Source organism: Giraffa tippelskirchi, chromosome 3 (genome assembly GCF_054371585.1).
Source record: "Giraffa tippelskirchi isolate mGirTip1 chromosome 3, T2T-mGirTip1v1.2.pri, whole genome shotgun sequence".
Lineage (NCBI taxonomy): Eukaryota > Metazoa > Chordata > Mammalia > Artiodactyla > Giraffidae > Giraffa > Giraffa tippelskirchi.
Window position 1 is genome coordinate 16,152,348 of NC_137277.1, and position 12,783 is coordinate 16,165,130.

A 12,783-nucleotide genomic window follows, 5' to 3' on the forward strand; every position below is an offset into this window, starting at 1 on the left:
TGTGAAGTCCAGTGGGCCTTAGGAAGCATCACTGTGAACAAAGCTAGTGGAGGTGATGGAATTCCAGTTGAGCTATTTCAAATCCTCAAAGATGATGCTGTGAAAGTGCTGCACTCAATATGCCAGCAAATCTGGAAAACTCAGCAGTGGCCACAGGACAGGAAAAGGTCAGTTTTCATTCCAATCCCAAAGAAAGGCAATGCCAAAGAATGTTCAAACTACCACATAATTGCACTCATCTTACACACTAGCAAAGTAATGCTCAAAATTCTCCAAGCAAGGCTTCAATAGTACATGAAGTGTGAACTTTCAGATGTTCAAGCTGGATTTAGAAAAGGCAGAGGAAACAGAGATCAAATTGCCAACATCTGTTGGATCACTGAAAAAGCAAGAGAGTTCCAGAAAAACATCTATGTCTGCTTTAATGACTATGCCAAAGCCTTTGACTGTGTGGATCACAGCAAAGGACTGTGGAAAATTCTTCAAGAGATGGGAATATCAGACCACCTTACCTGCCTCCTGAGAAACCTGTATGCAGGTTAAGAAGCAACAGTTAGAACTGGACATGGGACAACAGACTGGTTCCAAATTGGGAAAGGAGTACATCAAGGCTGTATATTGTCACCCTGCTTATTTAACTTCTATGCAGAGTACGTGATGAGAAATGCTGGACTGGATGAAGCACAAGCTGGAATCAAGATTGCTGGGAGAAATATCAATAATCTCAGATATGCAGATGACACCACCCTTGTGGGAGAAAGCGAAAAACAACTAAAGAGCTTCTTGATGAAAGTGAAAGAGGAGAGTGAAAAAGTTGGCTTAAAACTCAAAGTTCAGAAAACTAAGATCATGGCATCCGGTCCCATCGCTTCCTGACAAATAGATAGAGAAACAGTGGAAACAGTGACATACTTTATTTTTGGGGGGCTCCAAAATCACTGCAGATGGTGACTGTAGCCATGAAATTAAAAGACGTTTGCTTGCTCCTTAGAAGAAAAGTTATGACCAACCTAGACAGCATGTTAAAAAGCAGAGACATTACTTTGCCACCTAAGGTCCATCTAGTCAAAGCTATGTTTTTTCCAGTAGTCATATATGGATGTAAGAGTTGGACTATTAAGAAAGCTGAGCTCCAAAGAATTGATGCTTTTAAACTGTGGTGTTGGAGAAGACTCTTGAGAGTCCCTTGGACAGCAAGGAGATCCAACCAGTCCATCCTAAAAGAAATCAGTCCTGAGTATTCATCGGAAGGACTGATGCTGAAGCTGAAACGCCAATACTTTGGCCACCTGATGCGAAGAACTGACTCATTTGAAAAGCCCCTGATACTGGGAAAGATTGAAAGTGGGAGGAAAAGGGGATGACAGAGGATGAGATGGTTAGATGGCATCACTGACTCAATGGACATGAGTTTGAGTAAACTCTGGGAGTTCGTGATAGAAAGGGAGGCCTGGTGTGCTGCAGTCCACGGGTCTCAGAGTCGACTGAACTGAACTGAACTGAACTGAACTGTTGAGCCATGAAGCATGTGGGGTCTTAGTTCCCCAACCCAGGATCAAACCCATGCCCCTTACATTGGGAGTCCTAACCACTGGACCAGCAGGGAATTCCTTATTGTAAAAAAGAAATTTTTTTTTTAAGGTGAAGGAGGCAACAGAGGATGAGAAGGCCTGCCAGGCTCTTCTGTCCATGGAATTTCCAAGGCAAGAATACTGGAGTGGGTTGCCATTTCCTTCTCCAGGGTGTAAATTCTTAATAAGATTAATAGGTCTTTTATTTTTCAAAATGACTAAGGTGGTTGACATTGAATTTGTGGCCCCTTTGTTATTTGTAAAAGTAATACAGTAAGATTCAGCATAGATATCCTGGCCTCTCTGAAACTTTTGTTTTCCTCCAAGCCTCTCTCCGTTTCCTTGGTGGCTCAGTAGTAAAGAATCTGCCTCACAAGTAGGAGACTCAGGTTCGATTCTTGGGTTGGGAAGATCCCTTGGACAAAGAAATTGCAACCCACTCCAGTATATCTCAAAAGAGTTGGACACGACTTAGCTACTAAACAAAAACAACAAAACCAGTTTCTCTACTGAACTGTGTTTTGCACCTACTACCCATGTTTGAGATGCCAGCCTAGACACCTCCTCCTCCAGGAAGTCTTCCCTGACTCTCCGAGACTGAATTAAATGTCTGATTCAGGACACCAGTGTGGTTGAAACGTTCAGAACTGGGATGTCCCAGTTACTTATATATTTCCCCCATTATATTTATTTCTTTGAAGGGACTCTAGATTTATCACTAGTATCTGGCATAGTGCCTGTCCCATAAATATTTGTGGGACTAATGAATTAAGAGTGAAAATTTACTTATTCTTCTGTATTTGTGCTTTTCCTCATCTTCAGCTTGAAGACTTTAAAACAGGGATTCTCAAACTTTGTGATTTCAGGATTCCTTTTACACTCTTAGAAATGACTGAGGATTACAAAAGACTTCTATTTTATGGGGTATATATATTGATATTTACTATATTAGAAATTAAAGGTGAGGAAGTAAGAAATATGTATTCATTTTTTTGTGTGTGAAAGTCATTCAGTCATGTCCGACTCTTTGCGACCCCATGGACTATACAGTCCATAGAATTCTCCAGGCCAGAATACTGGAGTGGGTAGCTGTTTCCTTCTCTAGGGGATCTTCCCAACTCAGGGACTGAACCCAGGTCTCCTGCATTGCAGGCAGATTCTTTATCGTCTGAGCCACTAGGTAAATAATAATAAACTCGTTACATGTTAACATAAGTAATATTTTTATGAAAAATAATTTGAAAAAACAATTTAGTGAGAAGAGGGGCATTGGTTTACCCTTTTGAAAATCTCTTTGATGTCTGGCTTAATAAAACGTGGGCTTCCCTGGTGACTCAGGTGGTAAAGTGTCTGCCTGCAATGTGGGAGACCTGGGTTTGATCCCTGGCTTGAGAAGATCCCCTGGAGAAGGAAATGGGAACCCACTCCAGTACTCTTGCCTGGAAAATTCCATGGATGGAGGAACCTGGTAGGCTACAGTCCATGGGGTCGCAAAGAGTTGGACACGACTGAGTGACTTCGCTTTCACCTTAATAAAAGATAGCTGGATGCTCATATCTGCTTCTGTAATTCAGTCCATCATGGAATCATGTGTCATACCACACCAAAAGAGCTCCATAGTGTCCCTGCCGAAGGAAAATAACATCTGGACAGTTTGTCTTCCTGAAATTCCTGAAAGGGCCTCAGGACTTCCAAGGGTTAGACCTTGATTTGTACTTGAGGACCAAGCATAGCGATCAAGTTTATCTGCCTGGGAAGGGTGAAATCAAAGTTCCTGGTTCAAGAAAAGAGCAATGGAGCAAGCCTTCCTGAGTTCTGGAGTCTGAAATGGGTCTAAAGACCCTGAGGGAGTCAAAATATGAAGGAGATATGGGAGGGCTTTCACCTTGGAAGTGAAAACTAAGCCCTACCTTCCTGATGCCCAAGGACAGGTAACAGAACAGCTGCACTAGGAAGGTTACTGAACTCTTACAGATGCTAAGAACTGGAACAACTTCTGACTCATTTTTAGCCCTAGCAAAGATTATGAGACTGGAGATGTGCTAAGTCACTTCAGTCATGTCCAGTGCGATCCTATGGACTGTAGTCTGCCTGGTTCCGCTGTCCATGGGATTCTCTTGGCAAGAATACTGGAGTGAGTTGCCATGCCCTCTTCCAGGGGATCTTGCTGACACAGGGATCAAATGCACGTCTCCTGGGTCCCCTGCATTGCAGGTGGATTCTTTACCCCTATCGCCACCTGGGAAGCCTGGAGATAGATTTTTAAATTTTCTTTGTTTCTTTCTTTTTTTGGATAGATGTCATTGGGCTAAATTGCACCCATCCTCCACCCCCACCCGCAATTCAATTTATCTGTTTCCTTTTTTATCACAGTTTTTACCTATTTTAGTAATTTGTGGTGTTGGAGAAGACTCTTGAGAGTCCCTTGGACTTCAAGGAGATCAAACCAGTCAATCCAAAAGGAAATCAGTCCTGAATATTCATTGAAAAGACTGATGCTGAAGCTGAGGCTCCTATACTTTGGCCACCTGATGTGAAGAACTGACTCCTTGCAAAAGACCCTGATGCTGGGAAAGACTGAAGGTAGGAGGAGAAGGGGATGACAGAGGATGAGATGGTTGGATGACATCATCAACTCAATGGACATGAGTTTGAGCAAACTCTGGGAGTTAGTGATGGACAGAGAAGCCTGGCATGCAGTCCTTGGGGTTGCAAAGGGTCGGACAGGACTGGGCACCTGAACTGGACTTACCTATTTTATCTATTTGTTTGCTCACTCACCTAAGCTTTCCCACTGTATCATAAGTTTCTTGAGGGTAGAGGGGCCCTGCCTGTCCTATTTCTTTATGCATCCCCATTTCCTAGCACTTTGTAGACAATCAGTAAAAATGTGCCATTTGATTGAAATGAATCACTTTACATCTTTGTATTCATGGCACCAGCAGTTGTGTCTGATCCATATAAAGAGTTTAATATATGCTTGTTGAATAAATCACACTTACATGGCAAGCCGTTGTAATAAATGGGACGTGCACTTGACCTGTTAGGATAAAGTAAGACTTAACAGATAGAGAATCCCTGAACTGCCCTGGCATGTTTGTCTGTAAATTTGAGTCTAAGTTTGGTAAGCAGTTAAAGGAGATCATGGTCCTTTTTGGAAGGACACCAGCTGTAATGAAGGAACTAGGAGTCTTCTGCAACCTAGCTTAAGATAAGAATGGGTCAAAGCGTTCCTCTTCCAAGATGAATCAATCAAGGTCAATGAGCAAGAACAAGGCAGGCTATCCATCTTTGGTTAGAGACGTTTAAGAATTGGTCTTCAAAGGCATCTGTGACCCTATACATTTTTATGTGAGCTGTGGATGTTCATTCTGTCTGGATTGCTTGTCATGTTTATGCTGCTTGGCTGCCTAGCTATGAAGGCTGGGGGAAGATAATCGCCTCTCATATTCGATTCCTAGAATAGAATCAGGTGATAAATATACAATGAATAAGTCTAATTATACAGTAGGGATGCCTGCCCATATTCAAAAGGGAGGATGTTACCCATTATAGATTTTTCATGGAAGGTTGACAGTTGATGACTTGTGCATTGCATGAGTGGGATATAGTAAGTGCTTTGCCAAAGGAACATTTCTAGAAGCGCCATTCTGGGAGCAGGATGGATGGTAATAGATATATTCTACCAAATCTCCAATGTTATATGGAAGCTGTAATGGTTCTTAAATAAAGGTCTAAGATATCCTGAGATCTGTTTTCCAGTTTTAGAATCTCAGAATGCCGTTGCGGTAAATGTCAAGACCACAGACGTGAACTGGACAATATGACTGGCACTCAGGCAGGCACCTCTGAAGATATTTCCCACAGCAAATATCAGACATAAAGGAAGAATCTAAACTCTTTTGTCATAATCTGCGTACATTTCAATTTCTTGCTAGTGCCCTCCCTGTGAATGCCAAACTCCCAATGGATGTGTTTGGAATTTGGGGTAAAGCCAGCACTTGTGATTTAATTGTAACAGGATAAGGAAGTGGGAGAGAAGACCTGGCTGGAGGGGTTTCAGATAGGTGGACAGTCAAGTGCTCACAGAGCCCAACAATCTTCAGGAAGAGTTTGGGCAACTTGTCATCACCAGGGGTCCAAGCTGAAGTCTGAGAAGCCCTGACCAGCGACCAGAGCTCTGGAAAAGGGAGTACTGGCAGGTGAATGAATAAACAACCCAAGAAAGTTCTGGTCACCGGAAGTTTCCAGGCACTGGGCTGGGGATCAGGGTGAAGCAGGAGCAGGACAGACCTTCAGATCTGGCTGGATACCACTGATCCTTCTTATCCCTCGTCTCGCAGATCCAAATTGCTCCAATGCATTTATTTATTTCTCAAGTACTGATGAGTGCCTGAGTGCCCGCATGCTCAGTCACTTCAGTTGTGTCCAACTCTTTGCAGCCTTGTGGACTGGGCCCCGCCGAGCTCCTCTGTCCATGGGATTCTCCTGGCAAGAATACTGGAGTGGGTTGCCATGTCCTCTTCTAGGGGACTGACCCAGAGATTGAACCCATGTCTCCCGCATCTCCTGCATTGCAGGCAGATTCTTTACCCACTGAGCCACCTGGGAAGCCTGATGAGTGTCTAGGAACTATGTATTTTGCAGTGAAGGAGACAGGGGAAGTTCCTATTTTCAGAAAGCTAGCAATCCAGCAATAGGAGACAATCTGCTCAAGAAAAGTCTCCTGAAAGACGAGACCTTTCCAGGGACTTCCCTGGCGGTCCAGTGGTTAAGAATCCACCTTGCAATGCAGAGGACACAGGTCAGTCCCTGGTCAGGGAACTGCCACAGGGCAACTAAGCCCACTCTCCTTAACTACAGGGCCCATGTGCCACAACTAACTCCTGACACAGCCAAATCATTTTTTTTTTTAAGTCTCCCTAAAGATGAGATCTTTCCAGTGAGATTTGGTAGACAAGAAGGGGTCAGGTGAGGGAAAGAATGAAAGACGATGAGGCTGAGAAAGGCAGGGACCTTTGATCTTGTAGGGCTCTCTGTAGGCTAGATGAGGAGTTGGTATATTCCAAATGTAATAAGAAGTCACCGAAGGGTTTTAACCTAAGGTCTGATTTCTGTTTTGAAAAGATCATCCTTGCTCCCAAGAGGAGAATGGTTCAGAGGTGAATAAAAGTAGAAAGAGAAACAGCAGTTTCGAGGCTCTGGCTGTCTTCTAGATGCAATAGATGGTGGTCTGTGGTGGGTGATAACAGTGGAGATAGAAAAAAATGGACCAGTTCAGAATGGGATTTAGTGGGTAGAGTCAACAGGATGGAGGATGGATTGAGTGAGAGGAAGAGAGGAATTAAGGGCATGTTTGCCTTGAGGGACCAGGTGAATTGGGGTGTTCTTTACTGACATGGGGGAGGGGGGAGGGTGGGCAGGGGAGACGGTTTCACAAGGAGTGGTTTGGGGAGGCAGAGCCAGAGTTCTATTTTGACTGTGTTCAGTAGGAGATGCCAAATAAGTTGGTAGCCCATCTGAGCCCGGAATTCCTGGCAGACACTCAGGTTGGAGATGTGGATTTGGGCCTCATTGGCACTTGGAAGGTGTCTAAAGCAGTGGGACTGGAGTAGATCCCAAGTGCTACTGACTTTATCTACTAAAAATCACTTCAGGGACTTCCCTGGTGGTCTAGTGGCTAAGGCTTTGCCCTCCCAATACAGGGCCCCAGGTTTGATCCTTGGTCAGGGAACTAGATTCCATACATCAAAACTAAAGATCCTATGTTTGGCAACTAAGACCTGGCACAGCCAAATAAATAAATAAATATTTTAAAAACAATAACAAAATAATGACCACATTTGAAATTAAAACTAAGAAATTAAAAAAAAAATTCCTCCAATTGCCCACCTCTCTCCTCCACCACCACCCTTCAAGTCCAAGTCCATCTTACTCGGCCACTGTAACTGCTTGCTTGTCACCTGCTTCTCCACTTGACCCCTTCCAATCTGTAGCCAGTATGATCTATTCAAAATTTGAATCCGATTATGCCACTCCCTGCGTAACATCCTTTAATATTTTAATACCTTGGTCTCAGGATGAACCAGATCAAATCCTTACCTGACCCACAAGTAGGGTTGCCAAATAAGACACAGGATGCCCAGTTAAATTTAAATTTCAGGTAACACATGATTTTTTAGTGTAAATATATCCCATGCAATTATTCATTGCTTATATGAAATTAAATTCAACCTGGCATCCTGTATTTTTATTTGCTAAATCTGGCAACCCTACCCACAAGGGCTTTGTAAGATCTGACTCTGGGCATCGTCTCTCATCAAATGTCCCTTGTTCTCTGACTCAAGCTACATTGTTTTGGAACAGGCTATGCCCTCTCTCAAGGTTCCCTGGTGGCTGAGTGGTAAAGAATCTGCCTGACAATGCAGGAGATGTGGGAGATGTGGGTTTGATCCCTGGGTCAGGAAGATCCCCTGGAGGAGGACATGGCAACCCACTCCAGTATTCTTGCCTGGAAAATCTCAGAGACAGAGGAGCCTGGTGGGCTACAGTCCACAGGGTTGGAAAGAGTTGAACACGACTGAGCATGCATGCCCTCTCTCACCTCAGGGGCTTTGTACATACTCTTTCTTTTGCTAGGAATGCTTTTAGCTCCTCCTAAATCAGCTAACTGCCACTCACCTTTCACATCTCAGTCTCCACATCTCAGCCCTCTTTCCTGAACTCTTCTGCTCTTCCAGAATGATGTAACTTTCCTTCACTGACCCTGTATGGAGTAGCAATGACACATTTATTTGTGTGAACTGTAAGTACTATGTAGCTTTTCCACTAAACTATAAGGTGAGAGATCAGATTTATTTTTGCTCCCCTTTGTGTCCCCTGTGCTCTCCTAGTGTCTGCTACATAATAGGCACTGTGAACGGCAAGAAGGAATGAAAAAGGAGGAAAAGGATGAAAGACTGTATTAGAGAATAAATCCTATCAGGATCAGAATGAGGACCAAAGAGACTGGCTCTATGACCCAGTTCACAGGGAGGGCTGGGAGGGGATGCAAGTGGAAGATAAAGCACTCACATCAGCCTAGGAAGAGAGTGACTTAAGAGTCTGTGCCAATACATTGACGGGGTGGGTTTGAGGCTGAGGAAGAGGTTTGAGGCTGCTTAAATCTTTTGAACTGTGGTATTGGAGAAGACTCTTGGAATCTCTTGGACTGCAAGGAGATCAAACCAGTCCATCCTAAAGGAAATCAGTCCTGAATATTCATTGGAAGGACTGATGCTGAAGCTGAAGCTCCAATACTTTGGCCACCTGATGCGAAGAACTGACTCATTTGAAAAGACCCTGATGCTGGGAAAGATTGAAGGCGGGAGGAGAAGGGGACAACAGAGGATGAGATGGTTGGGTGGCATCACCTACTCAATGGAGATGAGTTTGAATGAACTGCGGGAGTGGGTGGTGGACAGGGAAGCCTGGCGTGCTGCAGTCCATGGGGTCGCAAAGAATCAGACACAACTGAGCGACTGGACTGAATTGACTGAAATCTTTTCTACCCCTAATCTGTATTTGGTCTGGCAAATCGGGCAGCCTGGGGGCAGTGCTGATGAACTTCTTTGTAGAATTGCTGCTAAGGGAAAGGCCAAGTGGATCTGGACTAGGGCCCTGTTCAGCTGTCTGGAAATTGTTCCCCTCCGTGCCCATGTTCTATGAGTAAGTATGAGAGTGTGTGTGGACTAAAGAAAAGCAACATGATGCAATTAGAGACAAACAATGCAATAAACCCCTCCTTCTCAACCAGCCCTCCAAAATAATTTCATTTTTTAAATTATTTTATTTTTTTGAGGGGGGTCACATGGTGCAGTACATAGGATCTTAGTTTCCCAACAAAGGATCAAACCCAGGTCCCCTATATTGGAAGCACAGAGTCTTAACTACTGAACTGCCAGGGAAGTCCCAATTTCATCATTCTACTCAACCTAAACTTTTAGTTGACTACCTTTTTTTGGTTAAATATAGATTTATAAATTGCTTAAGTTTTGTCTTAATGACAAATGAGGTAATGAAGTCAGTAGGAAAGAAGCAAGAGAGCTGGTGCTCTTGACACAAACATTTCCATTTTTCTGCTAAACATTATTTTGGGGGCTGTCTTCATGGCAAACGTTAGCTATACCTAGATATTTTTTCTTTTTGTCATCTAAATTTTGATAACTGGAGATAAAGTGGCTTAGAATTTTGCAGCTTACATAGTGTTTTCATACCAGGAAATTATTTTTTATGGAATTAAATGAGATTAAATTCCTGTAAAATTAAATTCATTATCTCAAACAGTAGGTGACTTCTTCCCTGAATTACATTGAATTGGTATCTATAAATGTTGTTACAAATATGCACATACACAAGGAATCCCCAAACTCTGGAAGAGCTGTGTTCCCAAAGGAAAAATTACTTACAACTTTACAAAACAATTACTTTACAACTTTGAGGGGTCAGTTGTTCTGAACTTGGTCCAAATTTCCTCATGCTCTTTAGGGAAACCAGGCCAATCTCAGTGCAGTTGAAGGCCCATCAGTATCACTTTTATGTTAGTGTTCAAAACCCTAGTGACCGTGGTTCAATAGGAAAATGTTTTAAGAGTTTGGGGTGTCAGAGAGACATCTTTCTCTGCTAGCGTCTAGACAAGGGTGATGGTTTCCATTGTCTTGGGGGTTGGGGGGTGGGGAGACGGGTTTGTGGGAAGGTCTTGGAGACCCAGTGGCCGGCATTACGTCAGGTGGGACTAGGATTAGAGAACCATTATGTGTATCAGTCATGAATAAGCCAGATGTTTGGGCTGGGGAGGAAAGTAAAAAGTACTTTTAGAGGAAAGTAAAATAGCAAAAGCCTTGGAATGGGAGAGAAGAGAATACCATATGAAATCTCAGGGGTCCCTTTACAGGTTTCAGTGCTCCCACTGGGAAGAAAGACTCTAAGATTGTCCACTCAGGAGATAGCGAGATGGTCTACTTTTTAATGCACCTTTCCTTGGTTTTCTTTTTCTTTTTTTTTTAAAAAATATTTATTCATTTTTGGCTATGCTGGGTCTTCATTGCTGTGCGAGGGCTTTCTCTAATTGCAGTGCTCGGGGTTCTCATTGCCGTGGCTCCTCTTGCTGTGGAGCTCTGGCTCTAGGTGCTTGGGCTTCAGCAGTTGCGGCTCATGGGCTCCAGAGCGCAGGCTCCGTTGCCCCTCGGCATGAGGGATCTTCCTGGACCAGGAATGGAACCAGTATCCCTTGCATTGCAAGGCAGATTCTTAACCACTGGGCCACCAGGAAAGCCCAGTATTTATTTATTTGGCTGCACCTGGGCTTAGTGGCGGCATGTGGAATCTTTGGTCACGGCGTGTAGGATCTAGTTCCCTGACAAGGGATGGAACTTGGGGCTCCCCCGCATTGGGAGCTTGGAGTCGTATCCCCTGGACCAACAGGGAAGTCCTTGGTTTTCCTTTGAAGAATCAAGGAAGATGCAGTGAGGAGGGAAGGAAAGGAACTCAATCAAAGCAATGAAAACAGTTGATTCCTATTTGGATTCAGATTTGAAGATTCACTTTTAAGCTATGAATGCTTCTTTGGGTACTTTTGGTTCAATTTTATTTAAAAGGAATCACTGAAAAGTTTTAGCTGAGGTACTGGTATTAAGCAAAGCCAATCAAAGTCTTGGCCTTTCTTGGTTGAGTTTTTCTGTGTATTACTCAGATCTGACTTAAAAGCTATTCACCAGGTTGGGGAGGGTCTCATTATGCTAAGAAGCTTTTTCATCTAGATGTAAATTACACCTGCAAATCAGAAAAAAAGGGAACTTTTGGACATTTTTATATTCTGACAATGAACAGAAAACATACTGCTCAAAAGAATGTGAATACAACACAGTGTTAACCCACCAGATACACTAGTCAGTTTGCTGTTGTTGTTGTTTAAAAAAACCAAGTGCCCTTTGTATTTAAAGTGGATAACCAACAAGGACATACTGTATAGCACGTGGAACTCTGCTCATTGTTATGTGTCAGCCTGGATAGGAGGGGGGTTTTGGGGAGAATGGATACATGTATATGTATGGCTGAGTTCCTTCACTGTTCACTCGAAATTACCACTACACTGTTAACCGGCAATATCCTAGTACAAAATAAAGTTTAAAGTTGGAGAAAAATATCCAAGTATCCTCATTTAACCCTCTTTACTTGAGTGAAACAATTATTTTACAACTTGCATGCATGAAAATGAAGCCGGTTTTGCGGGTCTGGTTTCATCTGTATAGTCTTTTTGAAGTAGAAATGTCTTTCACCTTATTCTTGAAACATCGTTCTTTTCACTTGGGATGTTTTTAATGTTTGTTGAAGTCTTAGAAAGGAAACACAAATTTGCATTTCTTCCATTTGTTTCCTTTGGCAAACTTTGTTTCTATAAAGGACATTTCAACCTACTTCCCAACTGCTTTTAGTTACCTCCTGTGGTTGAAAGGAAGAGATTCACTCAAAATAGACTCAAAATGAAAGAAGCTTCGCATAATGATGGAGCTCTAGGGAATGGTCAACGGCTCTTTCTCATGAGCTACCTGATCTTTCGTGTGGGGCTTTTGTTCGAATTTGCTTGCACCCTCTCTTTTTCTCATGATTCTTCAGCAGCAGCTTCCACAACCAAGTGGCAATCTTATTTTTGCATACTTGCCATTGAGCTATAAAATACGCCACTTACTGTTACACTTCAAGAAATGAAGCCTGGGCGGCCCTGGTGGCTCAGTGGCAAAGAATCCACTTGCCAATGCAGGAGACACGAGTTCAATCCCTGATCCAGGAAGATCCCACATGCCATGGAGCGACTAAGCCCGTGTGCCACAACTACTGAGCCTGTGCTCCAGAGCCTGGGAGCCACAACTACTGAGCCCACTTGCTGCAACTACTGAAGTCTGCATGTCTAGAGTCTGTGCTCTGCAACGAGAAGCCAGAGCACCCAAACTAGAAAGCAGCGCTGACTCGCTGCAACTAGAGAAAAAGCCCTGCGGCAACAAAGATGCAGCATAGCCCAAAGTAAATAAAACTATTTTTAAATAAAGAAATGAAGGCTCAGAAAGATGAAGTGATTTACACAACATCACACAGCTTTAGAAAGCTTCTGTTAAAAAAATGGAACACACAGGAAGGTGTGTTTATCGGCCTGTTTATTTCCAATAAAATAATCCCT